The sequence below is a fragment of the Lepidochelys kempii genome, chromosome 11 (genome assembly GCF_965140265.1).
Source record: "Lepidochelys kempii isolate rLepKem1 chromosome 11, rLepKem1.hap2, whole genome shotgun sequence".
NCBI lineage: Eukaryota > Metazoa > Chordata > Testudines > Cheloniidae > Lepidochelys > Lepidochelys kempii.
The window spans coordinates 7188739-7201518 of NC_133266.1; positions in this window are offsets into that span (position 1 = coordinate 7188739).

Here is a 12780-nt window from a genome sequence, read left to right on the forward strand (position 1 = left end):
TGAAGGGGCTCATTCCTTCACTCCTCATCCAAGAGGTTGCTATGGTACCCTGGCCCTTTAAGAACCCAGTCTCCCAGCTGTCTGCACAGCTTCTTCTTGACCCTATAAAATAGTCTCTCAGGGCGTGACAACCCAGGTCTCTAGGGGAATGAAAGACCCACGCCACAACCACAGTTGGTCCCAGTCAGCTGACTTGGGCTTGGCTGCCCCGGTCTCTGAGGCTAAAAGTTGCAGTGGAGACATTTGCTTGGAGCAGCTCCAGCCCAAGTCCAAGCAGCTACCCAGCAATTTTATAGCCCTGCAAGCCCAAGTCAGCAGAGCGGGTGTTTAATTGCTATGTAGATGCACCATAAAGGTCTGGCCTTCTGCTATTTCCCAGCTGTCTCACCCCCATTCCCTCCATTCCAAAGTCTGGTCTTTGACCAGCTATGGGCCAGGCTGCTGCTGAGGAACCTCCCTGAGAAAGTCCCCAGTCTCCCTGGCACCAGCTTTACCAAAGCTGCAGCCTTTTATCACAACTGTTGCTAGTCAGCCACTGATTCGCAACCCGGGAAGTAGCTGGTCTGTTCATTAACCCCGTCGTGGCTATGACAGTGTGGGGTTTAATACACCCATAGGCACTGAGTCTGTGGGTGATCCGGAGCTCAAACACCCACCAAAAAAACCCCAAAAACTGGGGGTGCTCAAGACCTGCAGGACTAGAGTAATTGTTTGTGGGGCCTGGTGCCTGGACCGTGGCCCCGCTCCCTGCTCCTCCCACACTCCACCCCGATGCCCCACCCACACTAGGCCTCTTCTCCCCGAAGACCCAGTCTACCTCTTGCACAGGGGGAGGAGACAGATAGGAGTGAGCACCCACTGGCGAAAACAAAAGCCAGCACCTATGTAGTCACCCCATCACAGGCCCATAAAAGGTACCTAAGATAAATAGTTCTGGAGGCTTGGAAGGATTAGATTTTTATCACTAAATGTTGATAAACGTCGATTTCACAGTACAAAATGATGAAAACTTCCGTCAATAATAATCGAAATTTACAGCGAGGCACAGTAAGAAAACTGCTGCTTGAGAGCTTATTAGCGTTTGATCTCAGGCTAAACTGTTGACAGATCGCTAAGAACAGCGCTGTAGGCACTGAAGCTCAGACTGGCGCTCAGACTCTGACACCCACCCCTGTCCCCGGGCTTCAGAGCCCGAACTCCAGCTCCAAACATCAACACGGCTGTTTTAAATGGCCACAGCATCAGCCCTGCAAGCCCTAGTCTGTACAGCCAGGCTCTGAGACTCGTTGCCGCAGGTTTTAAAATGCAGTGTAGACGTACCCTTAGACATAGAATCATAGAATATCAGGGTTGGAAGGGACCTCAGGAGGTCATCTAGTCCAACCCCCTGCTCAAAGCAGGACCAATCCCCAATTAAATCATCCCAGCCAGGGCTTTGTCAAGCCTGACCTTAAAAATTTCTAAGGAAGGAGATTCTACCACCTCCCTAGGCAACGCATTCCAGTGTTTCACCACCCTCCTAGTGAAAAAGTTTTTCCTAATATCCAACCTAAACCTCCCCCACTGCAACTTGAGACCATTACTCCTTGTCCTGTCATCTTCTACCACTGAGAATAGTCTAGATCCATCCTCTTTGGAACCACCTCTCAGGTAGTTGAAAGCAGCTATCAAATCCCCCCTCATTCTTCTCTTCTGCAGACTAAACAATCCCAGTTCCCTCAGCCTCTCCTCATAAGTCATGTGTTCCAGACCCTAATCATTTTTGTTGCCCTTCGCTGGACTCTCTCCAATTTATCCACATCCTTCTTGTAGTGTGGGGCCCAAAACTGGAAACAGTACTCCAGATGAGGCCTCACCAATGTCGAATAGAGGGGAACGATCACATCCCTCGATCTGCTCGCTATGCCCCTACTTATACATCCCAAAATGCCATTGGCCTTCTTGGCAACAAGGGCACACTGTTGACTCATATCCAGCTTCTCGTCCACTGTCACCCCTAGGTCCTTTTCCGCAGAACTGCTGCCTAGCCATTCGTTCCCTAGTCTGTAGCGGGGCATTGGATTCTTCCATCCTAAGTGCAGGACCCTGCACTTATCCTTGTTGAACCTCATCAGATTTCTTTTGGCCCAATCCTCCAATTTGTCTAGGTCCCTCTGTATCCTATCCCTACCTGCCACCGTATCTACCACTCCTCCCAGTTTAGTGTCATCCGCAAACTTGCTGAGGGTGCAATCCATACCATCCTCCAGATCATTAATGAAGATATTGAACAAAACCGGCCCCAGGACTGACCCTTGGGGCACTCCACTTGATACCGGCTGCCAACTAGACATGGAGCCATTGATCACTACCCATTGAGCCTGACAATCTAGCCAACTTTCTACCCACCTTATAGTGCATTCATCCAGCCCATACTTCCTTAACTTGCTGACAAGAATACTGTGGGAGACCGTGTCAAAAGCTTTGCTAAAGTCAAGAAACAATACATCCACTGCTTTCCCTTCATCCACAGAACCAGTAATCTCATCGTAGAAGGCGATTAGATTAGTCAGGCATGACCTTCCCTTGGTAAATCCATGCTGACTGTTCCTGATCACTTCCCTCTCGTGTAAGTGCTTCAGGAGAGATTCCTTGCTCCATGATTTTTCCGGGGACTGAGGTGAGGCTGACTGGTCTGTAGTTCCCAGGATCCTCCTTCTTCCCTTTTTTAAAGATTGGCACTACATTAGCCTTTTTCCAGTCATCCGGGACTTCCCCCGTTCGCCACGAGTTTTCAAAGATAATGGCCAACGGCTCTGCAATCACAGCCGCCAATTCCTTTAGTACTCTCGGATGCAATGCATCCGGCCCCATGGACTTGTGCACGTCCAGCTTTTCTAAATAGTCCCTAACCACCTCTTTCTCCACAGGGGGCTGGCCACCTACTCCCCATGCTGTGTTGCCCAGCGCAGCAGTCTGGGAGCTGACCTTGTTCATGAAGACAGAGCCAAAGAAAGCATTGAGTACAATAGCCTTTTCCACATCCTCTGTCACTAGGTTGTCTCCCTCATTCAGTAAGGGGCCCACACTTTCCTTGGCTTTCTTCTTGTTGCCAACATATCTGAAGAAACCCTTCTTGTTACTCTTAACATCTCTTGCTAGCTGCAGCTCCAGGTGTGATTTGGCCCTCCTGATTTCATTCCTACATGCCCGAGCAATATTTTTATACTCTTCCTTGGTCATCTGTCCAATCTTCCACTTCTTGTAAGCTTCTTTTTTATGTTTAAGATCCGCAAGGATTTCACCGTTAAGCCAAGCTGGTCGCCTGCCATATTTACTATTCTTTCGACTCATCGGGATGGTTTGTCCCTGTAACCTCAATAGGGATTCCTTGAAATACAGCCAGCTCTTCTGGCCTCCTTTCCCCCTCATGTTATTCCCCCAGGGGATCCTCTCCATCAGTTCCCTGAGGAAGTCAAAGTCTGCTTTCCTGAAGTTCAGGGTCCGTATTCTGCTGCTTACCTTTCTTCCCTGTGTCAGGATCCTGAACTCGACCAACTCATGGTCACTGCCTCCCAGATTCCCATCCACTTTTGCTTCCCCTACTAATTCTTCCCCGTTTGTGAGCAGCAGGTCCACAAGTTGGCTCCTCCAACACTTGCACCAGGAAATTATCCCCTACATTTTCCAAAAACTTCCTGGATTGTTTTTGCACCGCTGTATTGCTCTCCCAGCAGATACCAGGGTGATTGAAGTTGCCCATGAGAACCACGGTGTGCGATCTAGTAGCTTCTGCAAGTTGCCGGAAGAAAGCCTCATCCACCTCATCCCCCTGGTCCGGTGGTCTATAGCAGACTCCCACCACTACATCACTCTTGTTGCTCACACTTCTAAACTTAATCCAGAGACACTCAGGTTTTTCTGCAGTTTCATACCGGAGCTCTGAGCAGTCATACTGCTCCCTTACATACAGTGCTACTCCCCCACCTTTTCTGCCTTGCCTGTCCTTCCTGAACAGTTTATATCCATCCATGACAGTACTCCAGTCATGTGAGTTATCCCACCAAGCCTCTGTTATTCCAATCACATCATAATTCCTTGACGTCACCAGGACAATGTATTCTCCCTGCTTGTTTCCACGGCTTTGTGCATTTGTATATAGGCACTTGAGATAACCTGCTGATCGCCCCCCATACTCAGTATGAGGTGGGAGCCCTCCCCTCACAGACGTTCCTGCCTGTGCTTCCTCCCGGTATCCTGCTTGCCCACTTACCTCAGGGCTTTGGTCTCCTTCCCCCGGTGAACCTAGTTTAAAGCCCTCCTCACTAGGTTAGCCAGCCTGCTCGCAAAGATGCTCTTCCCTCTCTTCGTTAGGTGGAGCCCGTCTCTGCCCAGCACTCCTCCTTCTTGGAACACCATCCCATGGCCAAAGAATCCAAAGCCTTCTCTCCGACACCACCTGCGTAGCCATTCGTTGACTTCCACGATTCGACGGTCCCTACCCCGGCCTTTTCCTTCCACGGGGAGGATGGACGAGAACACCACTTGCGCCTCAAACTCCTTTATCCTTCTTCCCAGAGCCACATACTCCGCAGTGATCCGCTCAAGGTCATTCTTGGCAGTATCATTGGTGCCCACATGGAAAAGCAGGAAGGGGTAGCGATCTGAGGGCTTGATGAGTCTCGGCAGTCCCTCCGTCACATTGCGAATCTTAGCTCCTGAAAGCAGCAGACTTCTCTGTTTTCGTGGTCAGGGCGGCAGATAATTGACTCAGTCCCCCTGAGGGGAGAGTCCCCGACCACCATCACCTGCCTCCTTTTCTTCTAACTGGTTCCAAAAATGCACCTCTTTGTTGGCCAACCTGTGAAACTCGCCCTGAAACCATGGGGCATTTTAGGAAGCACAAAAATGGATAAACAAATGCCGCAAGGTGGGATGTTTGCCCACGTACCAGGGAGCACAACCCTTCCCTTTCTTCGACGTGCCAGGTGTATTTATTTATTTAATCTGTGAGCCAGTTGTCGATGTGGAACCTGACAGTTAATTACATCTCGCTGCTTCCCTCTGACAAACAAAGCACAAGTGATGCCAGCGGGGATTAAACTATTTGCTTTTGGTTTACAAGGAATTAAAGAACGTGTGCTACAAATTTGCCCAGAAAGGTCTTTCCTGAAGCTTTAGACATGGGTAATAATCTTAGCAGCTGACACCTAAGACTCAAAGCTCAGTTCAGCAGATCTCTTTTCACCCTCTTTTTTTTCTTTTGAGAATGGACAGGAAATAAAAGTCCAGTGTGTTTCCCCTCGGGGTGGGCTTCATCCAGGGAGATGTTGAGCACCCTCTGTTCTCAGGGAAGTCGTGGGACTTCAAGGCAGGAAGTACTTAGGATTCTGCAGGTACAGACGAATTCTGATATAGGTCTTGCAGGTGTAGGATTTGGCTGCAATCCCCTTTGTCTAATTCTGCCTGATTATGGACTGTAGGACCAATTAGATTCAGGAGTGCTAAACACATAGAGCTAGTTGCATGGGATGGGAAGGCTTAGCCATAGAACAAAATGTTCGTCTCTAAATCACTGGTTCACATCCAGCAGAGATTGGCAATTACTGGACCACTTATACTATCGTCATGTAGTCTGACCTTCTGCATTGCATAGGCCAACAATAAGTGACTATTCCTTGTCTGCTGTAGAGTGGTCCATTCTGTTCTCTTTTAGTGCTTGTACCATGTCATCTGAGCAAATCTATGGTATCTGAGGACTGGTCGACACTGGGCATTGGCATAGATACATCTGGGCATTGGCATAGATACATTGGCATAGATACATAGATTACATTGGCATAGATACATCTCTCAGGGCTGTGAAAAATCCTCCCTCCTGAGAGACGTAGTTAAGCCAATCTAAACCCTGGTGTAGACAGCACTAGGTCGATGGCAGCTACTCTCTTTCGGGATGGTGGATTAGCTACTGCAATGGGAGAACCCCTTTCATCAGTCTGGGGAGCATCTACACTGAAGCACTAGAGCTGTGCTGCTGTAGCATTTCAAGTGTAGACAAGCCCAGAGCCACATGAAACTGGTGCTGGCCCCACTTCTTTTGGCAGTTTCACGAAAGAGGACAAAAACTGAACAGGCCTTGGAGACTGAACTTCCCTCCAGGCAGAATTGGTTCAAGCCCAGCAGGAAGGCCTCTGTGGCCATGGCCAAGTAGCCTTCCCTGCACATAACATAAGCACAAAGAAAGCATTTGCACCCTACTTCAGTACTGTGATCTGCGATGGAGCGGAGTCAGGTTGTGGGCAAGTCTGGAGCTATGGGCAGTAGGGAGGCTCCAACACCCAGTGCCACCCACTTGGGCAGCATCAACCATAAAAGGGTCTGGAAAGACCCCTGGTGGGGCACCATCAACCGTGTCTCGGAGGATGCAGCAGATCCATTCTGTGGTTGGGAAAATCCCAGAGGAAGACTCTGCATCATCAGAGAGGAAGCCTTCATTCTTTGGGAGTACTATCAGCCATGGCGTGGGTTAGTCCATATGGAGCTTGCTCCGCTTGGTCACCAACACAGCTCCCAAATCTCCTTACCATCATATCTCACTGGGTGGGGAGAAGAGAAGTTCCAACTTCGGTATGCTGCAGAAGAGAAATTGTTGTAAGGTCAGCAGCTCACAGTTCCTCCTGGTCGGTGGAGCTAGGAGCTGATCAGACTCAGAACAGATCGCCTCTCTTTTCCCCTCCATCTTAATTAGTGCCATGGCTGCGGAGGATTTAATTTAGTGGGAGACAGCAGTGACACAGGTTCTGCAGCTTGGGAGAACTTCTGCTGCTGCTATTGCTAGGGGAAACGCACTCTCTCTGCTTGTGCTTTCTCTGTTCTGTGGCGAAAAAGATTTTAGCTGCCACCCCTGTCATTCCTGCACTATTATCAAAAACAGTTCACTTGAAAGAATTAGGAAACAAAAAAGCAGACTCAGCATGTAATAATATAGGGTGAAGCGGGGAATTGGAAGCCAAGTGCTGCAGAATGAGAGCAAAGGGGCTGCAGGTGTGAAGCTTAATGGAGTGTTAATTGCACAGTGGGTGAGTATAAATAGGAAGCACAGAGTGTGTTTGTGGGTGAGTGAAAGATTGCAGGTGCTAAGCTCTGTAATTAGACCAGAAGATAAGTTGAATGCTTCTTATTATTATTTGCAGTTAGAGTGAGGCATTAGATGTGTAAATTGCATTTAAAAGCATGGTTTCAGAGTAGCAGCCCTGTTAGTCTGTATCCGCAAAAAGAACAGGAGGACTTGTGGCACCTTAGAGACTAACCAATTTATTTGAGCATAAGCTTTCGTGAGCTACAGCTCACTTCAAATAAATTGGTTAGTCTCTAAGTGCCTCAAGTCCTCCTTTTCTATTTAAAAGCATATTTACTAGAATAAGTTACATGATGAGGGTCTAGTCTGCCATCCAGGGCAGTAGAGTCTAGTGGTCAGCCTACCATGCCAGCTGGCATGGCCCTTTAAGAGTTTGGAAGGGCAGGGTACATCAACACAACAACACCGAAAACAACCCTGCAGCAGCCTCAGAGCTTAGGACAACTGACTTGGGTTTGAAGGGCATCAGCTATGAGACTAAAAATAGCAGGGTAGATATTCCAGGGGCAGCTGGGGCTGGATCCAGGGTCTGAGACCCTCCCTTCTTGCCGGGTTTCACAGCCCAGGCTCCAGACCGAGCCAGAACATCTACACTGCTTTTTTTAGCCCTGTAGTGTAAGAAAGTGTCAGTCAACCCAGGCTTTGAGACTTGCTGTCATGGGTTTTGGTTTTTTGCTGCGTGGACATACCCATATAGACGTAAGTGTCCTGGGAATGAACAAAAGTTCACTGGCATGAATGTTTGTGGGGAGCAAATAAAAAGGGCAGAAATTACAACGATAGGGAACATATAAACAGAAGAGATGGTAGATACCATCAAAGAGAATTCATGATCGTTATTTGGAAAAGAGTTCGTGAATAGTTGTATTTTATTTTTATTACAGCATTTCACCAACATTTGCCAGGATGATGTCTATTTGAAGAATGAGAAAATAATTTTCAAATCTAGCTCAGAACATCTCCCAAGGCTTATACAGCTTGGGCTTCTGGGGACTCTTGACCTCTGAGTGAATGAGTGAGTTCTCTGGGTTTTTTTATTAACAGATCCTGGTTTCCTCTATATAGCTATATTAACCTTAGCCATGCCTAATGTTTTATTTCTTGTATTAACTTAGACTTTATTTGCATTTTCTCATTTCATATATATAATTCTTTAACACTGATAATAATTTGTCGGAAAGTTACACTTACATGCCCCTGCCTAGATCAAGATCGCACTATGCTAGGTACAGTACACACACAAACCCTGTCCCTAAAGAGCTGACAATCTAACTAGGCAATAGTGAGTAGAAGGGATCCCCATGGTGCAGGCTGGGAACTGAGCTCGTTCCGCAAAATACTGAAGCACACATTTAAAATGAATTCTTGGCTGAATGGGGGCCAGAGAGATTAATGGGGGAGAAGTTCAAAAGAGTTCAGGGTTTAGGAAAATTAGTTCCATTGAAAGCCATCGGAATCCCTTACGTATGTTTAAGAACTCTTGAAAATCTTCCCCAACTGACTTCCCCCCTCCCCCGGCCAAGGTCACACGTATGCTAGCCTGCTCCAGGAGATGAGCCCAGACAGCCTGGGTCCCACTCCAGGGCTGTCAGTTTTTCTAAACCCATTGATTTCCATGAGCATTGGGGGCCTAGGTAGTTAAGGGATTTACATACCTTTGAAAATCTGGGCCTTAGTCTCTGTGCCTCTGTTCCCCCTCTGAGAAGTGGGGATGTTAGCTACCTCACAGGGGTGTTGCGAGGATAACGTCATTAGTGACTGTGAGACACTCAGATGCTATGGAAGTGGGGGCCACTGGAAGACCTTAGGCAACATCTGCATGTACGACAGTGTGTAGCACATTAGGGCCACACCACAGTGACAGGCAGGCTGCAGTCACACTAGCCACTGCAGTTGGAAGCTACACACGGCATGGAAAGGCTCAGGCAATGGGGAAAGGTTCTGGCAAGAGGAAGGCAGCAGGACACAACACTGCTAAAAATAGCAGTGTGGACAAGGAAGACACTGCTTGGGCGTGTAGAGAGTCATGAAAGGGACACACATGCCTGAGCCCCCAGGGTAAGGCACTCGGCACCAGTTGCCGAAGCCATGTCTTACTAGCGACACGACTGTTTATCCCCATGCTAGGTGGATATGCAGTGTCTGTACTCTGCACGTTGCCACAAGCAGAGCCGTAGCCTGAGACAGACTGAGGCTATGGCTATACTAGAGAGCTTACAGTGGCACATCTGCACTGTCACGGGTCAAAGACTCACCGGCATGGCGCTGCCTGCTGGTCTGCTGAGAATTAGCGCTTTTCCAGCCTCGGAGCACCCTCTGCTGGCCGGTGACCCGCCTGCCTCAGGCCCTGTATCCCTCCCAGACCCCAGTGCCCCTTACCCCAGCAGTCCACACTCTCTGGGTCTCCCCCCCTAGGGGAACCGCCACCCCTCTACACCCACGTCGCCACCTTACATCAAGAGGGTGTAAGGCAACTCCTTACTCTTATTTAAAAAAATAAAAATTGTGTCAGAAAACTTTCCACCAGCTCCAGTTGTAGCAAAAAGAAAAGGAGGACTTGTGGCACCTTCGAGACTAACCAATTTATTTGAGCATAAGCTTTCGTGAGTTACAGCTCACTTCATCAGAGGAATCCGATGCTCAAATAAATTGGTTAGTCTCTAAGGTGCCACAAGTACTCCTTTTCTTTTTGCGAATACAGACTAACACGGCTGCTACTCTGAAACCTGTCATTATGCAAAGTTGTAGCAAAGCTACTGATCAACCTAATGCCCAAGATAATGTACATTAATGATAGCTAATGGTATAATTAAAGATCTGAGCCTCTAAAATTTATAAAAAAAAACAAGTATTAACTTCAATAAATAAGAAGAGCTACTCAGTGGAGGACTCCTTTCCAGGACTGGACCTTAAACTTGTTTTTATTTTCAGTTACTTGGAAAGTATAGTGTAAATATGGCTTATTTCAAGAAAAATATACTGGAATGTCTTTGTTTGCATCCAAGGGGAAATGCAAGATTACATATCTCAACATTATTTGTCAACATTACTTTAAGTACATACTCTTTCTGTTGTTGTCATGAGACTACATTTCTTCTTCTTCTATGATTTTCTGTTCTCATCCAGTGAAATATCAGAACGTTAATGCTGAATATATCCTCTGAAATATCATCTTGTGCTCTGCAACATTTTAGTAATGTACTTTCAACAGTTTGTATTTGAGAATTTCTGTGTCATCCCCGCAAGTTAAGCGAAGCTGATAAAGGGGAGTGGAATAGCCATCTATCCAAAATATAGCTTACTGAAAAGGTCAGAACTGAACAGTGGATTTCTATAATTCACGAGAGGCACAAAGCATTAAGAGCTTCTGCCTCATTCACGTACCAAAGACTGTGTCAAGGAAATAAAATAGCACAATATTTATCCATTCTCACGAGTACATTTGTCAAAAGATTTTTAAAAAAGGCATTGAGTAGGAACATTCTTCTTATGATATGAAGACTTTGTTTTTCTGTGCCAATCCTCCGCTGAAGTTGCAGCTTGTTGTGTTGCTGTACATGGCGCAAAGAAAAATTCCTAACCCCAATGTAGTATTGATAGAAACTCGCTGCTTTCTTATTATTTACTCATACTGTGGTGGCACCAAGAAGCTCCAGTTATGGACCAGGATCTCATTGTGCAGAGCACTGCACAAACACAGAACAAAAATACAGTCTTTGCTCCAAGGAGTTTACAATCTAAGACAAGAGTCAACTGGTGGACACAGGCAGACAGACCGGGGAGCACTAAGAAACAATGAGACAATGTTGGAGAGCCTGATAGGCAGTGGCTTTGGTCTGTGATGAGCTGCCAAAATCTTAACAACCGGTTCCCTCCTCACCCCAAGAAGGGGTCCTGCCCCGCCCCTAGGATTCCTGCCCCGCCCCCGCCTCCGCCCCCCGGGACTCCTGCCCCATCCAACCCCCCGCATTCCTTGACGCCCCCCCGGACCCCTACCCATCTACCCCCTCCCCTGTCCCCTGACTGCCCCCAGAATCAGGCAGGAGGGTCTCGTGGGCCACCGTAGTGGCCCTAAGAGCCAGAGGGACCTGCCGGGGGGCGAGGTGGGGAATCCCGGCGGTGCTTACCTGGGGCGGCTCCCAGGAAGCATCTGGCAGGTCCCTCTAGCTCCTAGGGGTGGGGTAGCATAGCTGGGGGGGAGCAGCCGCTCCCCCCACTGATCACATCAAAAGTGGCACCTTAGCCACCGACTCCGTGGGTGCTCCAGGGCTGGAGCACCCACGGGGAGAATTTGGTGGGTGCAGAGCCCCCACCGGCAGCTCCCTGCTCCGCGCCTGTCCCCAGCTCACCTCTGCTCTGCCTCCGCCTCGTCCCCTGAATGCGCTGCCCCACTCTGCTTCTCCACCCCCCTTTTGCTTCCCGTGAATCAGCTGTTCATGCATGAAGCCTGGGAGGTTCTAAAAGGGCTTCTAAATTTAACAACCAGTTCCAGCGAACCAGTGCGAACGGGCTCCAGCTCACCACTGGCTTTGGTACACCAGCAGCGTAAGGTTATGTCTACACTACGGAGACTAGGCACAGCAGCTGCCTAACCGTGTTCACATTTTTGTGGGCGTTACATGAAAGGAGTTTTATGAAGTGGTTTGAAGGAGGACAGCGAGGAAGCTGAGGGATGAGGTAATGTAGGACAATGAGGTAGTGTAATTTTGTAGACATGGCTGAGCCAACTCAGAAAAAATAAGAAGTTGCCCCCTCCTGAGTCCACACACTACACTGAGCTAAAGTCAGCCCTTTGGGAATTTTCAGATTGGTTCGTGTAAATACCTTCCCTAGGTTCTTCTGCTCCTAATTAGTCTTTTCTGTTTCCCCTCCAACCACTCCACCAATCCCTTGCAAAAATCAATGGTAATATCTTATTGATCTAGCAGTCTCCATTGAACTACGAGTCACTTCAAAGCTCACTATAAGTTAACCAGGGCCTTTTTGGGGATCAAAGGCTCAAAATGCATTCTGCATGGCTGCCTGTCCGAGTGCTTTGCTAAAACTTTGGCAGCCCATGCCTGAGGGGGTCCTGTAGTGGGACTCCTTAATTTCTCTGAACGACACACCGCCCGACATTCAAAGGGATAATGTCTCCCTTGGAGGAAATCTACAATATGATTTTCTGTCATTAGTGGACTTTTAGGAGGGGACATGGGGGGAGGACCAAATTATTTGGAGGAGTGGGTGTTCCTGGTTTCCCACAATGCTCCAGAAATAATCACTGCTGGCATGTTGATCTGTGCACATTGGCTGAAATGAAGAGGGGCACAAGAGCTATGCACCAAAGTCCCAGTGTTAAGTCCTATTTTGAGCGCCTAAGTAGGGTATAAGTGGCTCATAGCCTCTGCACAGGGGTGAATTTCGCTCTCTGTCAAGAGGTGGGCTACAGCTACAACATTCAGATCTAGATCTCCAGCCCCCAGATACCTTGAAACTGAGTTTTTGATTTGGTTCCATCTGCAATTTGTAATTCCTCCCTGTGCCCTTACGGGTGGACACTTGATGCTTCAATACTTTATGAAGAGGACTCTTACAACTTCACAGATCAGAACTGAAATCTTCCCTAACAACCTTTGAAATTTCTTTATGGAGTTACTATGAGTGATAATAAGGCTTCTATC